This window comes from Pararge aegeria, chromosome 14 (genome assembly GCF_905163445.1).
Source record: "Pararge aegeria chromosome 14, ilParAegt1.1, whole genome shotgun sequence".
Classification (NCBI taxonomy): Eukaryota; Metazoa; Arthropoda; class Insecta; order Lepidoptera; family Nymphalidae; genus Pararge; species Pararge aegeria.
Window position 1 is genome coordinate 14,982,404 of NC_053193.1, and position 19,944 is coordinate 15,002,347.

Below are 19,944 nucleotides of genomic sequence, written 5' to 3' on the forward strand. Positions count from 1 at the left end.
TGAAGAATTATGTCCTGGATCTCTGACAATATTCATCAGGTCTTCACTAAAATTAGATAGTACATGTTTGGTAGTACACACTGTCAAATAAAAAAAAGAATGATTAAAATCAGTGCAAATATAACGGAGATATGAAGTAAAATTGGTAAAAACTTTCATCCCATTTCCCGGAGGAAACTTATTGTTTATGGGGATAAAAAGTAGCCTATATGTTGAACCGGGATATTAGCTACCACTATACCAAGTCGTACTTAAATCCGTTCAGTAGTTTTCACGTGACGCCCGGACAGACAGACAGACAGACAGACAAAAATTAAATAAAAATCTGTTTTGGACTCAGTATCGATTATAAAGCATCCCCCGGTCAAAATTTTCAAAATATATTAAATGTACAGAAGTCTTCCAGTTATAGTTTTATTATAAGTATAGACAATAATAAAAGTTTTACTTCAATAGCGCGTAAAGGTTACACGCACACACTTTTTTTTACGTGTTTTGTTCCTATTTGTGGGATAATTTATATCTCAATATTATTTGCAAAAGTTTGTAAGGATATATTATACCCTGGATTAACACATATGCTAATTTTATCCAGTAAAACGAGGACAACACCTTTTAGTAAACAGGGTGTTTTTTATTCCACTACAAGTTATTGCGAACTCACAGCATGTGATGGATGCAAACTAATATGGTAGCGGACTAACTGGTTTGGGTGTTGTTGTAAGTAAAATTACAAAACAAAGAACTCACAAATCGAGTTGATTCCAATAGTAATAGAAGTGGACACGATCGGTTGCCAGTAAAAATATTTTACCGGAAAGTCCCTATACCTTCCTTTGACGTGCTTTTAAATGAAAATTTGTGTACACCGAATAAGTAGCTGAGAAGCTGAAATGCTGAGATAGATATTTGAATAAGTAAAGAGAAAATCAACTTCAAAGCTTACGTATGCCCGTGCCTTTTAAGAGATATCTTTGCTAATATAATAAGACCGAAAGTGTTTTTATTTGTTTGGTTGTTTCTTATTGGCTCAATTTCCTACTACTACAATTTTGATAAAATTTAGCATAGGTAAATGTTGCAAACGTCCTGAAAAAATATCCCAATAATACTTTTTATTCTCGGAAAATGAAGGATTGTGCAATTAATAATTGTATTGTATTGCAAGGGGCGATGCGGGAATAGCTAGTTTACTTAAATTCACATTATAACAAATAGAGTTAAAAAATACTTCAAATTATCGTACAAAAAATCTCAATGACCACTAGTAAATAAAGAAATAAATAAAAAAATAAAAAATTATTAGTTTTCACACCTTTTAGTACCTACTTTTATATAATTTTTCCTTTATGCACACTTAAGACACTCACGTTACATTTCATTTTAGATCTTAGTTTTTCATGTTTATTAATATCATATTTTTTGATTTGGTTTATTATAAGCTTGTGTTAATGTAAAAAATATCTTTCGTTTGTTTATATATTATATTCTATGTTATTGTCCTTTTTTATAATTATTATGATATTGTTTAGTCGCGAGGATTCAGTGACGACGAAGATAATGGGGCTGGCTGAAAACCAGTGCTGCGCTTTTCAGTATGCAGCTATACTGAGCCAGCTTCTTTGTCACCCTTTTTTTTTTAAACATTTTTATGACACAAATGTAACAATTTTCACAAATGTGTGACAATAAAGACGATTTTTCTTTCTTTTCTTTCTTTACAACAACATCATTAGTTCAACGTTAATTAACTTCCTATAAATAGACCGTATATTAAGTTGTCATGACAAGCGTTGACTTTCGTCCTACGCACGCTACGCTAGACAGTATAGACTATCGTAATACGATTTAATTACTTTAAGAAGCTACATCGCAAGTTATTAAAATAAATATTTAAAAACAAATTAAATTGTCTTGGTTAGTATCACAAATTTGTGATAATAGTCATTAAAGCCCACCACCAATAGGTGCAGTGTCTATGTTTACCATCTCTCCTATTAAAGAGGGGGTTAATTCTCAGTAGTGGGACGTTAATAAGGTTTTAAGTTAAGGATCGACTTTAAAATAAAATGACTCAAATATAAGAAATATTTTTGTATATAACGATTCATACACGAAACTAAGGAAAACAACTGAAATCATAAGTTATAAACTACGAGAATAATTAGGGCTTTTGAGATCCATAATATGACATACACACTTGTCCTATAACCTCCTTTAAATTGAAGCAACGGATTCCAAGATTTTGAGAAGTTTTCCTTTTGACACCCCACCCATAGCTCGGATTAACAAGTAATCAATGTATGTAATAAAAAATCTACACGTTCTCTGGTTGCAAAAGTAACTACGCTGAAGTACCTACTCTTAAGTGCAATCCAATAACAAAAAAAGGGATTAATGCGCCGATAGACATATAAACATAAATCCATACTGGCGTACACTAATGAAACTTTGTTTACTATAGAAGCCTTAATAGGTTATTATTATCAATTATCTATGTTCCAATTCATTTATTTATTTATTACGGGCAACAAAAAACAAATACAATACGATACAAAAATTAATAGTTCGAAAACCACGAAACGTTCGTAGAGGGTACATTGCCGAAGATCTGTTTGGTTTGGAGTATAAGGATTGAAGAAATTATAAATTACACCATACAGATTCTCCTGCTTTTTGGGGACTACAGCAAATTAAGCTTAATTTTCATAATATATCATGGATTTCCGCAAAGTAACGCCTGCTTCTATCCAATACTTTATTTTTATATTTATGTAAGTTATATTACATAAATATAAAAATAAATAAACCTAAGAAGGGATTGTTAGTCTCGCTGTCTTAAAGCGACGGCAAACTATTCCCCTCATGCCAAAAGTCCACACTAATAATATTACTTTTTTCCGTTCGCTGATCCATACTTATCGAAATGATAACTTCCTTTTTCCTTCCTAAAAATTAAGCTTCTCGCTTGGTGAAGGCTTGTTAAAAACATGTCACGTTTTGTCATAAATTTTTGCCGATAAAAATATCCTCTCGAGTGTAATTTAAACCAGTTTGAATTTAATTTCGTAAACTGATCTCACGAAAGGTCTGAATTAATCCTCATCAAAAATATGTCGCCTCAGTCTAAATTATTTTCATGCGAAATGTTGACGAGCTATTTTCGGCAACGTAAAACATTAGTCTTATGTGTCTGTGAGGTACCTACAGTACGACCCATGAAAGAATGTGTTCCCTACATCCGCTAGTTAGTCAAATAAAACAATAATACAGTTGACATAACCTTGTAACAACATAGTATTACTTCAAATTGAGATCTCATTTATTTAGCGTAATATCATTAAAAAAGCTATGGGAAATGGGATATCCCAGTGGTTGGGACTTGAGCTTCCCCTTCGGGGGAGGCCCAGTTCAAAACCCGGCTCAACTTTTCTAAGTTATGTGAGTTTTAAACAATTAAATATCACTTGCTTTAGGGGTGAAGGAAAACATCATGAGGAAATCATGCCTGTGAGTTTTCTGTAATGTTCAAAAACGCGAGTGAATTCTACCAATCCGCACTTTGCCACCGTGGTGAACTACGGCCTAAATCCTTCTCATACGGTAGGAGATCCGTGTCCTGTGGTTGGCCGGTAATGAGTTGTACTTGATGATGATTTTGATGAGTGTTTTAGTTTTTAAATCATTATTAATTAGGGCTTATAGACATGGTACTAATATTTTTATATTGTAAAGCAGCGACACTTTAAGTGTGGATGCCCGAACTAAATTACGTTCAAATTTATTGTTAACAGTGTTAACAATAAATTATAATTATTATATTTTTATAAATATTATAGTATTTAATTTTTATATTATAGTAATTAATTGTTAAATTATTTTTCATTACTAATCGAAACTATACTAGATTTTTTTGTGAGGAGATTCTAATCGAAATCCTTTCCACGTGCAAGAGATTATATTCACCTTAACCCCCGCGCTGTTCCTATTCTCTCCCTAACAACGGATCCACGCAAATTCTTTCGCACACAACAGCGACTCCACCAACGTTCGCCGTATACAATCGTAGAGAAGCGCGGAGACTCAGACATATATAAAAAAAAAAAATTTAGGTCATTGGGCATCGGCTAGCAATACTTCATATGAGATATTGTTAGCCGATATTTCCAGGATCTGATTACACCGGTCCGAACGTGACCCACAACACTCAGGTACACGAAGAGTTTACCCGACAACCTTCTTGTTTTATTATAATACTTTGATAACAGTAAGATACCTTTCCAACTATTCAAAGATAGATTCAGTTTTTTTTTCTTTTTTCAGCAGACTAGTAGGTATACCTACTCGGCCATGCTTCGTTATAACTTTACTACATATAAGAAACGAAGCAAACATATATTATAATCTTCTTAGCGTGGTTTCCTATAGCTGCCATATTACACTTGTCATGAAGTAAGACATAGAAGACGTCGTAGAACCTACGCCAAGTGAAACTCAATGACAAAAGTAACACCATTCAAGTCAGATTACAATTTTTTTTTCACAAAAACTCGAGACATTTAGGCGGCGTCTTTACAACCCTTAAACATTCATAACCTTGTACTCATAAGTTTCGCTTTAGCATTCGCGTTCTTTCAAACGGCAAGCTCATCACACGGACTCCGCTGTGGCTGGGAAATAGAGAAATAAAAAATTCTCTCAGTACTTAGATTCCCTACTTTATGACGCACTAAAAGGAAATGGTGATATTTCAAAATGTACATTAATCTCGCTTTAGGATTGTACAAGTTGCTTTATGTGCAAAAGGTTCTGGTTTAGGTATAGTTTTGATCCAGTCAGTTGTTAGTAGCGAAAAATACTGTAGCTTTTAATCAGACTGTACTTTTAATTTACAGTTTATTAGCTTCGTCGAAACTATTTAACTCAAAAGCTGTTTGCATAATTTCAATGATATCCTGTTATAGTTAGGAGAACTTCGGACACATTGCCAGAAATACGGATATGATATCGAAAAACTTAAAGTAACTGGCAAGGTGCAAGGCAAAAGATTTCTTGTCCGCAGTTCGATGCGTTGGTCTGACCAGATTCGCTGCTCACATGCTGCTACCATCTACGACACTCTTGAAGTTGCTGGTGAGAAAGAAATGGCATACTATCATGAAAAAGAAAGTCATGGATTGGGTTGGTCACGACCCTCATACATGAGCACGACTGAAGGAGGATTCTAAACTCAGTATTTCAAGCTGTGAAAATAGTGACATATTATATAAGTATGACAGTTCCATTTTTACATTAAGAGATTCGAAACCCTACAAACACCCTCCTTTTGCTATGCCGTAGTCGGATAAAAATCTCCATTAATCTTACTTTACGCAGGGAACGTATTCATTTCATATTCATATGTACTGGGAAACCTACATGCTTCCGAACTCGGTGTAAACTGAAATTGTTTTTGAAGCTCAATTCCCTAGCGGAATAGATTTATTATTCCCAAATTGGTCACTTTTGTCTGTGTAATAGCGGGTTGACAATTAAATTGCCACTACGTATTCTACTACCTGCAGATTACTATGTAGTATTAATTTGACAGCAGACTGCCAAATTGCGCAGTGGGCAGTGAACCTGCTTTCTGAGTCAAAGGCCGTAGGTTCGATTGCACCACTGGAAAATGTTTGTGTGATAAACATGACCTTTTGTCAGTGTCTTTGTGTTTATCTGAATGTTACAAGTATTTATGTACGTTATTGATGAAAATATCAATCTTGGTACCCATAACACAAGCTACGCTTACTTTGGGGCTAGATGGCGATGTTTTATCGTAGAATATTTGTTTATTAATTAATTCATTTTTTATATATACAATTTATTATAAATTACGTTTTAGATTTTATTTAGTTTTTAAATAGTTTATTTTAGGTTATAGTTATTTATTATATGCATATAAATGGTATTGAGATGATGGTGCTAACTACATTCTTAAACTTAAAAGTAAAGCTGTACCGCCGAATCCAACTCGGATGGGCAGCGTTCGGAAAGACCCAAGTCTTCGAACAGTGCGTGTTGCCAGTGATGACTCATGGTTTCGCAACGTGGTCGCTGACTATGGGTCTCATAAGAAGGCTCAGAGTCACAAACATGGAGAGAGAGACGTGATCGAATTAGGAATAAGGAGATCTGTGACAGAACCATAGTTACCGACATAGCCCAACGAGTCGCCACCCGATGGACGTAGGGGTCCCAAGGTTCTGGAATGCCAACCTCGCACCGGTAAACCGGTAGACAGATGATACCAAACGAGTCGTAGGTGGTACAAGGCTGTAATATTTACTGGTGCGAGGTTGCTATTCCAGCATCTTCAAAATAACAAAGTTAAGTTAAAAAAAAGTAAACTTAACATTTGTAAGACTGAACTGATAGAAGTCTTATATCGAACAGAACATTGCCTGAATATTGATCACAATTCGTTTTCATCAGCGATACGGGCGATCGATAATTACTTACTTAAAAATGTTACCTACAAAGCTGGTTGTGTCAGAGTTTTTATGTTACTTTTCACTGCTAAACCGTTTTAAATTAATTATGGTACAAAGCTTACACCGTTTTCCCGAGGAAAACATATTAGTATTAGAACGAACTCGTGATATACAACTTACAAACTGGTAATTATGCAATTGTAAATTATTACTCTACATATTGGATAGAAGCAGGAGTTACTTTGCGGAAATCCATGATATGAATCCAATTCTTATACTCCATACCAAACAGATCTTCGGCAATGTACCCTCTACACACGTTTCGCTCCGAAACCGTAGCATGCTCAGGAGATGTTGACTTTACAATGGTTTTTTAACAATTATTTATACAGTTTCGGAGCGAAACGTGCTTAGAAGGTACATTGCCGTAGATCTGTTTGGTGTGGAGTGTAAGTATTGGAGAAATTATAAATTACACCATACAGTCTCTCCTGCTTTTCGCTAAGTAGAGCAAATTAAGCTTGATTTTCATAATTTATTACTCTACCTCGCCTTAACCAAATTCCTATTCAACTGCTGCCTAACCACAAAATGGAGAACATACAGAAACCGTGTACACAGAGACAATGCAGAATTTATAATTTCTGAATTTATCTCCTAATGAATCTCTCATCAACTCCAGAACCTTCAACTTAAAACCATAGCTCACTGCCACGCCAGCCAGCGATCATTTAACTGTCTTACCCTTATTTTGAATTCTATTACCTGTTGCCAACTGAGACTCAATGCCAATAACATCAACGATTGTAAACTAAGGTTACGGAATGCAAAATAACGTTTTGATACGGCACTCCTCATAAAAGGGCTAGGTGTGTCGTGCAGTTGTGTGGAAAGGATTGATAAGAGGCGGAGTAATCACAAAATGATCGGCGTAGTGCTCGGTCCAGGCAAAACAAAGGTATGGAAAGGGCGAGCGGGGCCCGCGTGGGCCGCGCAGTATCGAATGCCGCCCGCCCTCGGTAACGGACAAAGATTATTACAACAGAAGTGACTAGAATTTGCAAGCTTATTTTTCTTGAGTTCCCGGAAAAAATTATTATAATTTGTACCTGATTACAATGAAGGCTTATTTAATCTCTACTAAGTAACATAAAACGGTTAAATTGTAAAATATAAAGGCGATGCAGTTTTCCTTTTGTAATAATAATGGATGGACCAAGATCCTACAAAGTGCCTCCCTGTGCCCATAAACCTGAGAAATCGGTGTTAAAACTTACGTGCCTGTAATTTCACCGGCAACCACGCCCTTCAGACCGACACACATATCAATGCTGCGGAAGAAATAAGTATGGCTGTACTAGGTAAAAACTTTTTGTAAACCATTGAGGATGAAAATTTGAATAGGAAAGAATTATTATTATTATGCTGCAGAAGTCGCCTTAATTTCTAAACTACAATCCGCATAACAACAACATTTGTTTAACGAAGTGGGTATGTTTAAAATTATTTATAACCAAAAACTAAGTATTTATTTTATTGAACAGAAGTGACAAATTTTTAAACATGAAAAGATTTAACATAATTTTGGGTTCTATGCAAAGTTCAATGAACACATTACGATTACAACAGAAGCATAACATTTCAGGCTTCAGATTTCCCTCTGGCAAGTAATCTTTGACGAGGGCGGTGCGGGGAACACTGTATAAGCTTGGTCAGTGCCCCTCGCGTCGCGAATCTGAACGTTCGCGTCTTTGGCTGCATCCTCCTATAAATATACCTAATTGGTACAACAAATTATTTTTAATTGACTTTCCTATAGCCATGGTTTACTGGACTCTTATTAGTTTTATGTAATGTGAGAAGTATTCCTGTCGATTCTGCAAGGGGACGACGATAAATTCAAGGTAAGTAATGCCCTGTTATCTTTTATGTATATGAGAGCGAATACAAAAACACAGCGGTTTGGAATCGCGTTGAACAAACTATTATCTTTAATGTCCTGTTATACACTTTAGATTTTTGGATTTCTGTGCGTTTTATATGAAACCTATTTTTTTAATATACTCGGACAATTTGCATTCGTTAAATGCGATTATTTAAATGACGGTGATGATTTCATAGTGAGATACGTTTAAATAGATAGCTACAAAGGGAGCCAAAGATTATAACTTATTATATTGTAATTACCTGCCTTATTCGTAACATCAAACAAATATCCTAAACCAAAAATTATTTTGCAACTAGCTCTATTTTCTACAACAATAAGTCTTCGGCTTTGGCTAGTTACCAATCTACTGGAAAATATCTGCTGCCAATAAAATCAGCGTTCCAGTACGATGATGCGTATATACCGATTAGAGGCGTGGGTTTAATATAACTGCTGTACCCGGATCAGATAAGCCCACTGTCTTAGATCGCATCATTTCTTACCACTTGGTAAAATAGCACTCAAGGGCTAACTTGTAGTTAAATATAATAAAGTCCATAGACAGGTACCTACCTACATGAATCTCTGAAATGTTATATAAAGAGTTTTTTTTGTTAATACAAAACGTATTTATTTCAGGTAGGTATATATATGTACATACTTTTCATCACTGTATAAATTTGGGCATAATCTCAATTTTTTTATTTATATATTTTTATAAATATATATATATCGATTATGCCACATGTAGGGGGAGTAAGTACTTTAAATATTGTAAATGGAACAATTTCCTGAAAAAGAACTTTTACTAAATAGCATCGGCTTGATGAAGCTGAAGGGTGAAGCCTTCCAATCGGTATGTTAAAGCTACATCGTATTTTTTTGTTGTAATAGCTGCTACGAGTTCCGGATCAATCAGGCAATTATTTAATTTTCAATCAGGCAATATGTATATTTTAAAATTGTTTTGTGATATTAAAAAAAAAATATATATATATTAAGGACCTTAGTTCCATTCTTAATACAAAAAATCTGATATGTTTTAAATATATAAACTTAAAATGCAAAAACATAACTAAATATAAAACTTCATCCTAATCGATAAAGACGTTTCTCAGAAATTCTAAATAAATACCAACAATATAATGTAATCAATGCTCGTTTTAGTAGGTATGTGAGTTGTTTTACAAATGGCGCAAAAAATATAAACGTGTTTACAAGGTAAACATGGCAAAATAAACAATTTGAAAAATTTATTGTAACAATTTAAGTGATCCGCTATCCCCTGTAATTAATCGGGTACATTTTTCAAAGCTAATTGGTAAAATCGCGGACGCAAGCGTTCCGTCGCTTATGATAATCGAATCTGGGCTTAATGAGCCGCTCCGAGCCACAAAAAGGCCTTTTATTCAAAATTCAATAAAAAGCGTCTGCATAAAGCGCCCCCACAATTTTCCAACAACAATTTCTGCAAATAACCTACTTCAGCTTATATGCTAATCGAAATTGAATGATATATAGTATATGGTTAGCTAGCTGGATTACTATCTGACCACATGACCTCCCCTCCCCGAAATCCCTTTAGGGGGAATGAGTTAAGTTCCCGGCACGTACCTCTAAATCTACCACGTAGTGGACTGTGGCCTAAACCATTCTCAGTTCGGGAGTAGACCCGAATATACTGGCCCAGTGATGCATTGATAATGAAAATGATCATACGAGTAAGCCACACTACTTTATCTAACCAATGGCTTGTACAGTCTAGAAACCATTTCTCGTGTTTCCTAGACTAGCTAAATATGCTCCGAATCAATACTGCGAGTTGCGACCCATTTAAACGATTTTCACAAAGAGGACAAATGACAACCGTATACCTACAGTATAGAGACTTGAAGGTTAAAATAAGCTTTCGACTTGGCAATAATTATTGTATGTTTTGAAATCCTGAATTGTATCCCGGTAGAAAAACATCTACTGATGATGTTCCGGTGAATAGTAATAAAAAAAAGTAATTTCACCATTCGATTTGTTTCAATGCGCGATTATAGTAAACCCTTATGTTTATTGTATATAATGGATTTCTAATAATATAGATCCTTCTTATATTCAATACTATAATGACGCTATAGACCTACGCTATTAAAATGGAGTGTATCTTAACCTCATCATCATTAATAAGTAATATCCCACTTCTGAGCACAGGGCTCCTCTGTCATAGGAGAGATGGTTTGAGAACATTGATCCACCACATTGCTCTAATGATGGTTGGCGAGCCTGAAAGATTATAACCACAGTTATTAAAATAACGTGCTTTTTGAGGCACAAGAGGAAACTGTCAATTTCTCTGAAATGATACTGAACATAATTAGATCTTGTTACCAAGAAAATATTTGCTAGAGCTTTAATTCGGACCCAAACTGGACTTGAATCTCGGGTCGAGAACCTAGTGGTCCGCATGTTGTAACATAGTAGTTAGCATATTCTTTGATTTATATTAGATAGACACTAGACTTACGCTTGATAATTATTGCCCCTGGATGAAATGTTAGTCTCGTTGTGCTGTGGTAGAATGGTGCCGGAGGAATGAGGTTATGAAGTTCCTGAGCACATTCGCCAAAGTATATCCTGTACAACACCGCCAACATCACCACAACATTACGTCCGAGCTATAAGCTGTGTAGTTTTGCCTAAGTAAGAGATTCGTTGCCGATGATCCACCGAATCTAAGGTTTCAGTCTGGTACTTGACAGAGCCAAAGTGACTACAGTATTCCATGCTGGTTCGGATTTTGAGGCTGGTAAAGTGTAAGCCTGTCATAGTGACCAACATGGCAGCTTCCGGAGTATAGTGACCAACGTGGCAGTTTCCCGAAACGCTTACAAATAATTTACGTTAGCTAAACTCTACTGTAAAATATACGCGATTACGTATCTTGTTTGTTTTGTGCACGTTTATATTACGCCTTTAGAAGCAATAAATGCTTCGAGAAGGAAACGGGCCATTAAGCGTCTATTCGATTATCGCGCTGCTTGAGTTTTCGCCGATCAACGACCAACTCGGCGCTAACAAGCGTCAGAACTAATTTAATTTAAAATTTATATTTAAAGTTTCTTTTTAATAAACAGGCACGGAGTTTCCTTAGCTGTGTTGTTATAAGAATAAAAACGTTTTAATACTGCTAAACATACTTAACAAGACATTTTTTTTATCATCAGGGCCTTATATTTATGCCACGGGGAGACGCAGAGGTTATTTCAGACTAACTGACTAAAAACTCAGGCTGTTACTACTCACCGCTAGACGCCGAAGCTACGGGAACGCTTCGCACACTTCATAAATACTTGTGCTAAAACGGTAACGGGTCGAATTCTTTACATTAAAGATAGTAATAATAAATAATAATAATATTTTTTTATTATATGACCCATCTACACTATTATATAACAGAATAATTAAAAACTAAACTAAGTCGTAAAATAAACCTACATGCGATATTAATATTAAATATACAAAAAGTTATAAATTACAATTACTGCCTCCAGGCTACATGGAGTTTATATTAAAATATTAATAACATATAATAGCTTGTAAATTTTAAATATTTTAAAAAATCATTTTGTAGGGCACTTTTATCGATACTGAAGCCAAAACAATTTTTAACTGCAATTTTTTTAATTTATGTCCACCTACCTGTATCTTGGCAGCGCTTAAGGCTAAATGAATCATTCATTCAATAATTTCATGAATTCAAATGAAACTTTGCATGATTTGAGGTAGGAGGTCAAGAGGTTGAAGCGTTGATAGCCTTGACTGCCTAGTGGTCCGGACTTCACTTCACTTTCGGGGAGCCGAGTCCGAAACCTCAAACTTTTCTAAAATATGTGCGTCTTGAGCAATTAAAACATCACTTGCTTTAACGGTGAAGGAAAACATCGTGAGAAAACCTGCATGCCTTAGAGTTCTCCATTAAGTTCTCAAAGGCGTGTAAAGTCCACCAATCCCCACTAGTCCATGCCCTGTAGTAGACCGGTGATGAGTTAATCATGGTGGCTCTTGTTTTTAATTTAATTCTACGTAAGAATAGAAAAGCTGTACCGAATACGTGTGTTTTTTTCAGAGACAAATTTTCATAGCTTATTAAAATGACATGTCATTAATAAATTTTCTTCAATCAAAGGCCTCTTTGACCGACGACTGGTTCGTGATCGTAGTAGACTGTAGTGGTTGCACCGAGGATGCTCCTGTCCGTTCTCCGTTATATTCCCTCAGTCACCTCGTATGACACCGTCAGAGGGACGGCGGCAACTGTAGTCTGTTCTGCCATCACTACACGGTACAGCACTCTTTTGATATTTTGAGTAAATGATTAAGTTTTTGTTGAAAAATTGGGGATTAAGTTGAAGACCCAACCAGTTAATCAGAACTAATATTATAAACGCGTGTTTTGGTTACCTATGTTCGATCTTACGCCGCTGCTTCGATTTTGATCAAATTTGGTATAGAGATAGCTTGCATCCTTGGAAACTTTGTACATCGGATTTATTTATAGGGATTTATAGGGATTTATTAAACTAACCTAGGTATATTGCGGGAGCTTCACAGGCATTGACTTTTGTATAGAGATTTAAAAAATTCCGAAAATATGCGGATGAAGTCGCAGTCATAAGCTAGTTAAAAATAAATATATTTCTCATCATCATAAGAACCCATTAAACGTGGATCTGCCACGTTTTTCCTCACCGTCGAAGCAAGTGATATTATGAAAGTTAGAGGTGGTGGCTGGGATTCGAACTCGCCCTCTGAAAGTGAAGTCGAAGTCTTACCCACCGCTTTATAAATAAATTATTTACATAATATCAATGTGAAACATGCTAAGTACTCAATTGAATTTCCACATCGCCGCTCCGCAGCTAAAAGGTCCAGAGTGGCAGGCATCTCTAATTAATTTATATCGTAATGAGTTTGATGCTTGCCTGTGTATACACGGTACACAGTGCATTTAGCAATGTAGTTCACAACGCTTAACGATGCCGTTGTTTTCATATATTAAAAAGAACAGTAGAAGAAGTATTTATGGCAGAGGGTGTCATTTACGAATCGGACAACAAAAGAAGTAAAAAGAAGAATAAACAAGGCATGGAATGCTCTCTATAGTCACGCCGACGGTGGAGTGTCGACATCGTGGAGATCATTGGCCATACTTGGACACGGTTAGCCAAGAACAAATTGAATGGCAAAGAATGCAGGACGCCTATGCCCGCAAGTGGGTGACCCAATCAACCGAAAGAAATTTTGATTAATAACTTATTTATGGAACTAATGTCAAAATATAATAAAATAAGACGTAAATGCAGGTGTTAAAGGTGGTTTAAGCAGTGAAATAAAAAGCTTATTATTATTTATTTATTTTGTAGTAGTAGAGTTTTTGGTGATAGAGCTCATCCGGGCAAGTACTACTACAGCCATGTTTTTTCTGCTGCAAAGCAGTATTGCTGTCGCAAAGAAGCATTGCTGTGTTCCTATATTATTTGTTCCAGAGACAATCTTATATCACAGATCGTGTTTCAAATTATGCGAAATTTGAAGCTGTAATTTATCTAGTAGCTGTATTTTCCTCAGGAGTATTATAAATACGAATATATGTAAAATATTTTGCATATCGGCGCTTTTGCCAAAGCAATGTACCCAATGTATTGTAAATTATTGAAGACCATGCTAAATTTTTAACAAAATAATAATACTCGTACCAAGAACAGTACACGATCCTGTAGTTTAAGAGAGAGAGAGTTGACTTGTCGAAGAAATATTGTTTGTTGTAACATAGTCCTTACAGAGTACGAAGTTAGAACTCTAGGACCTATGGTGAGATATGAATGGTGATCGTATTGATCGTATTTAGTATGTTCGATTACGATTAAAGAGATGATCGATTTTAACATTAAAATTGGATTTAACTGTAAAACAAAAGAATTTTCTTTGATGCCAATAAACGACCAAGACAATTATCAAAGGTATCATCCAGTTTACGGGTATGTAATAATAAAGTTGTGACATATTATTTCACGCTGTATTTTTTATAATATATAAAGACAATTCAAACAAAATATATTAAACAAAAGTACTTTTTCTCCGAGCCGGAAGGCAGTTCCTTTGTCGTTTTTCGACTACACCGACTCGGAGGTACATAAACAATTGTTACGTACCAAGGTGGAATGTGACATTATATTGACGGCAACCTTCAAAATAACTTTAAAAACATTGGTATCGTATAAAAAAGTACTCATAGCTTAAAATAATAACAGTCTCTGTACTTTTTTTTTGTTGACGGAGGTAAATTTTGTTAGAAGATACCCGATTCCCTGCGGGATGATTCGTGTTATGTGGGATTTCTACCCACTACCGCCTCGGTAGCCAGCCTAAGTACATATCATAGTATTTCAAGTTACTTTTGGATGACATATAGTTTATCCAATGAGCACCAGACGTCATGTTCTATACTCCGCTAAAATAGGAAAAATCCAATCTTCTTCCCGCTCTCTTTCTATTTCTTTTGCTTTCAGAAATAAGGCCCTCTCATCATGTTGATATTACATTATCGGCCCACTACAGGGCACGGGCGTCCTCGCAAAATGAGAATAGTTTAGTAATTAGTCCACCAATCTTGCCAAGTGGGTAAGACGGGCAAATTAATTATATCTTAGTCTGAGGCTCACGCCAGGACACTGCCAATTTCGTTAATCAACAGCTACTCAAAAATTTTAGGCCGACTCTGGAAGCAATCCCAGTAGGTACCTCCCGATCCCTAACCTAACCACTAGACCAATGGCCCTTTACCATAATTAGACACTAGATATCCTGTTAATAAACATTTATCTGCAATAGTGTTATGTGATAACCCAGATCGATACTTGGCTATTTTCAGAGGCTCTTATCTAAGCGGTTACGATGGCGGGAAATGGTCTCGAGAATCAGTAATATAGGCGAATGGGTTTCTTAAATAGGGCTGCACGCAATCTCGCTGGATATTAGAGAGCTTAGGATGTGTGTGCTCATATTTAGGTAATAAATGAATGAACGAATTAACTTTTATTGTAGACAAAGAATAAATAACTCAAAGTGAAGAAATAAAAAAGTATCATAACTGTTTACAATTTGAAGTGAGGTTTCCTTTTACCCATTTTTTCGTCTGCCTGTCTGTCTATCAAATCCTATAAGTTATGATATGTGCCATGCCAAAAATAATCTGTCAAAACCAAAAGGTAATCTTTATATTTAAATAATAAATATAAATGAATCGTCTAATACAAAAAAAATTAAGCCTGCGCTCTTTCTTTTGGTCTTATTTTGTTTTAAAAGAGTTGACATAAAATTATAGTTTTTCTGATTGAAAACGGGTTGAGCAAAAAATTGTTGCGTTACCAACTCCTTACCAACTCGCAATCAGGAAATGAAAAGAAATAAAGAAAGCCTGTCAATAGTTTGCTGATCCGTCCGCTAAATTCCTCTTGTTTTTTTTATAGTAAATAATAATTTAAAGACCGACACATGCCCGTCTGATGGTACTTACGTGAAAACCATCGCCTATAAACAGGTCAGCACTAAGCGGGGCATGCAAGAAACTCGTCCTGCAAAGTGGCGCCCTGTGGCCACCAACCTGACGAGTATGTGATAACTCATGTACCGATAATCACACCGGCACTCACACCCTTCAGCCCGGAGAACAGCATTGCACTGCTGCTTTGCCCGGAGGAGCTCAGACACAAAAAGCTCTGCTACTGCTAAAATTACTTGACTGTTAATGAAAAAGGAAATAAATATTCGCACTCCTCAACACAATATTTTAGTACCTTGTTTATGTTTATTTTTATTATCTATATGTTCTTAAGTGTTTTTGTATGATTGAGTATATATTTGTTTATTATTTAATATCTATTTATTATATTTTTCTTATTTGTGCAATTTTATTTATGTATTTGTACTTAGCTATTTGAATGTAGGTCTATAATAATTTTATACCACCTGTCGGCTCTCGCTCATCTTGTCCTATTCCAAAGGTTGCCTGGCAGAGATCGCTACTAAGCGATAAGGCCGCCTTTTGTATTCTTCTTCTGTCTTTATATTTCTATTGTTTTTTTTTTATTCTCCTAACTTCATAGTGGTGTACAAATAAAGAGTTAAATAATAAATAATAATACATTTACGTAAGCTAGCCATACTTTTCGTAAGAATGCGTACTAATAAAGTCATAACCATTGTCCTTTACCTATATAAATAAACAAGGTCGAAGAACGACTAATAACATAATCCTCCCGTATCCCTCGTCACCACATAAGACAAGTCTCTCGCGGGTAATTTATGCAAATATCCTGTCGCACCGCACAAAAGGAACTCACAGAACCTATTAACTTGAATAGTTCACTTAAATACAATCCCCTTACTCGTAAGTTTCACGTTGCTTCAAACAGAATACTGGAATCTTCTACCGAACTTAGCTCTTTGATGGTATTGTCTTACGCGTTTGATTTTAATTCAAGGATGCCGGTCCCTCGTTGATTTCATTTGACGACGAATTTTCGGCTTCATGGTTTGAGAGTTATTGTTATTAAAATTTCAATGCTTTTGTGGGCTATTGATAAGGATGTCTGGCTACGGAATGAGACCGCCTGGGTTTGATTCCCCAGTTGGAGGAAAAATAGTTGGTGTTTTCTGCCAAGAAATTCACAGTTTATTCACCTGGAGTTAGGAAGTTGGTGTTGTGTATCCCCGTGTCTTGGAGAGCACGTTAAGCCATCGGGGTCACACGGGGGTCTGGGGTAGGCCATACTAGCACAGGACCACGTGATCTGAAGTTGAGCATGCTAACAGTTATACCACACATTTTTTTAACTTTTAAATCCTAAGTATCATACTATTGCCTTTTGATTAAACAACACAAGCGCCAAGTTACTACTCCAACGATAAACCGCGTTTATCATTGATTTGTTATGTTACTATAATTTGTAAGCTACCTGACGTACATTCAGTGGCGTGCACTTCATACATGCACAAAAGCGATGCATACCCAATTTTTAAATAACTCGTATTGGAGGGGATTTTTCCCAATTTATGCCATCTACCTGCTTTTTGCATACCCTTGTCGAAAGCCCTATGCACGCCACTGCGAACATTAATAAGGGGGCAGTTCCTTCTCATCTATTTAGGTTCACAAATGATATAAACTAGTTCGCAGGTATATCATCATCATCATCATCGCCTCAACCCATAACCGGCCCACTACAGAGCAGCACGGGTCTCCTTCCACAATGAGAAGGGGTTAAGACCGTAGTCCACCACGCTTGCCCAGTGCAAATTGATGGACTCCACACACCTTTTAGAACATTATGTAGAACTCTCAGGTATGCAGGTTTCCGCACGATGTTTTCCTTCAACGTTGAAGCAAGTGATATTTTAATTACTTAAAACTTAGAGGAACTAACTTACCAAACACGTCATAGTAGTTAACGAACGCTTGAACACAGGTCAGAAACTGTACACCGTGCTTACGAATTTCAAGTAGAAGCGGACAATTTGGGAAGCAAATTTATAGCACAATTTAATAACCCAAGTATTATGATTGCCACCATGTTAGTCACTAAACAAGACATAAGAGCCACCTGTTAAGTTCCCAAAGGATCTCAAACAGCTCGCAAGTACGTGGTAAGCACCGTCCGCACAGGCGGATCTGCCCTTTGCTCAACCATTCATCGCATCTAGGCTGCCACTCGACCCGTCTCGCAAATTACACCCTGAAGCACTAACTCGACCCCGTTGACAAATTAAAAACGTACTATTAAAATCTCGGCCTCGAAAGAGGAACACCGTCCTAGGAACATAATTAGGGGGTAAAGCATTGTCACGAGCACTTACCATCCGTGACGAGACTTTGAGAGTCATTATTATGGTACGTCTACTTTTTTTTAAGTTGTTATTTTTAATTTGCAACGTAGCATGCATCCAGGGAGTTTTTCGATTATGTAGTTGTACTAGCCGTTGCTTGCGACTTCCTCCGCGTTTTATGGTCTCCGCAATGCAGACCATCTAGTGTGGAGACTACTGGTAAAGCACAACAGTGTAGGTCATATTTTCACCCCTCAAGGATGAAATTTTGAAAAATCTTTTAATGAATAGATAGATAAATTCTGTATTGCATACAATTAGGGGTAAATATTCGAAACAGAAATACAGGAAAAATTTAAATACGCAAAGGCGGTCTAAATTATTATTTATCGCTTAAAGCGATCTCCTCCAGACAACCCTTAATGAAAAAAGATACTAAATGATTATGGAAACTGGATAGTGCAATATTTTAATAATATGTCATAACATAAACTACATCAACTACATATAACAATAATACATACATAGCTAATACAAATATAAATAATATAAAAAATAAATATATACACACATATGTATATATTTAATATATACAATTACATACATAGGTATGAAGTTTCGCACTAACGATTTAACAAGGTTGCACCTTGAAATATTGGGTAGTTATTGGCAAACAAATTTACGGTACTTTTGCATAGGTTTAGATAAAAAATACTAAACGACTTAAAAAGAGGGGGTTATGAATTTAATCGCTGGTGATGAGATCATTGACCTGGTATGTTTTTTCTATATTTCAACCCTTCTTACTGGACCCTTTTTTATACTTATAAAGCGACACGTACGTAATAAGAAAGAAAGCGATAGCAAATTACTATTAAAAAAAAAAAATATACCCCTGTGCCTACAGAAATTGTTGAACAAATCACTGTACTGTACAGTGATTTGTTATAATCTATGTAGTTATTTGTCTGTGGTCAACAAAATGGCGCGCGGTCATGTCTAGCTTGATGAATGGTTACACCACCACGAGGGCGGTTTACGTAGAAATGTTGAACATTGCATTGATTGCGTTTCTGTATGTACCCCGTATTTAGTTCGTCGCCATTATAAAACATTTTTAAATCATAAATTTTACATTAAATATTGCTTGACTACAGGCATGTTACCGAATTATTCTCGCATAATTTGATTTAATCATAACCATTATGATTACTTTTGGACTGGACCTTTGGGCATTCAAAAACCACGAGGTGTTATAAGTTTAACGTGTCTGTGTGTGTGTGTGTGTGTGTGTGTGTATATTTCCGGAACGGATGAACCGATTTTGAGTTAAATTTTTTTGAAAGTTGAATTAGTCGGGAGTTTTCTTAACTATGGTTGATGAAAATCTTTTATCCCAACACCCTCATTTTTGGTAACAAATGTTAATGGTTTAACTAATATAATAATGTACCTACACTATGTATTTTTAAAGTTAATGGTTTTTAAATTTTGGATGATTTCATGCAGCTTCTTTATCTTAGTGGACGTGAGGAGACAAAACTTTAAAAGTTTACAGCCACAGTGATAAAAAATTTTGATAAAGCAATTTAACATTTAGCAAATGTGGTTATTTTTCATTGTTCTTGCGAACTTATTTCCTTAGCCACGAGAGCTTTAGGTACCAAT

The 19,944-nt window shown here is 35.7% G+C and overlaps 1 protein-coding gene across 1 annotated transcript in view; it reads left to right on the top strand.

Annotated features, from left to right (window-relative positions):
- Nucleotides 1-8,207: 8,207 nt before the first annotated feature.
- Nucleotides 8,208-19,944, top strand: part of LOC120629347 (thrombospondin type-1 domain-containing protein 7A-like) — a 127,572-nt gene continuing 115,835 nt past the window's right edge. Inside the window, exon 1 of the mRNA XM_039898270.1 lies at nucleotides 8,208-8,377. The gene's annotated coding sequence lies outside the window, so the exon portion shown is untranslated. The remainder of the gene's footprint in view (nucleotides 8,378-19,944) is intronic.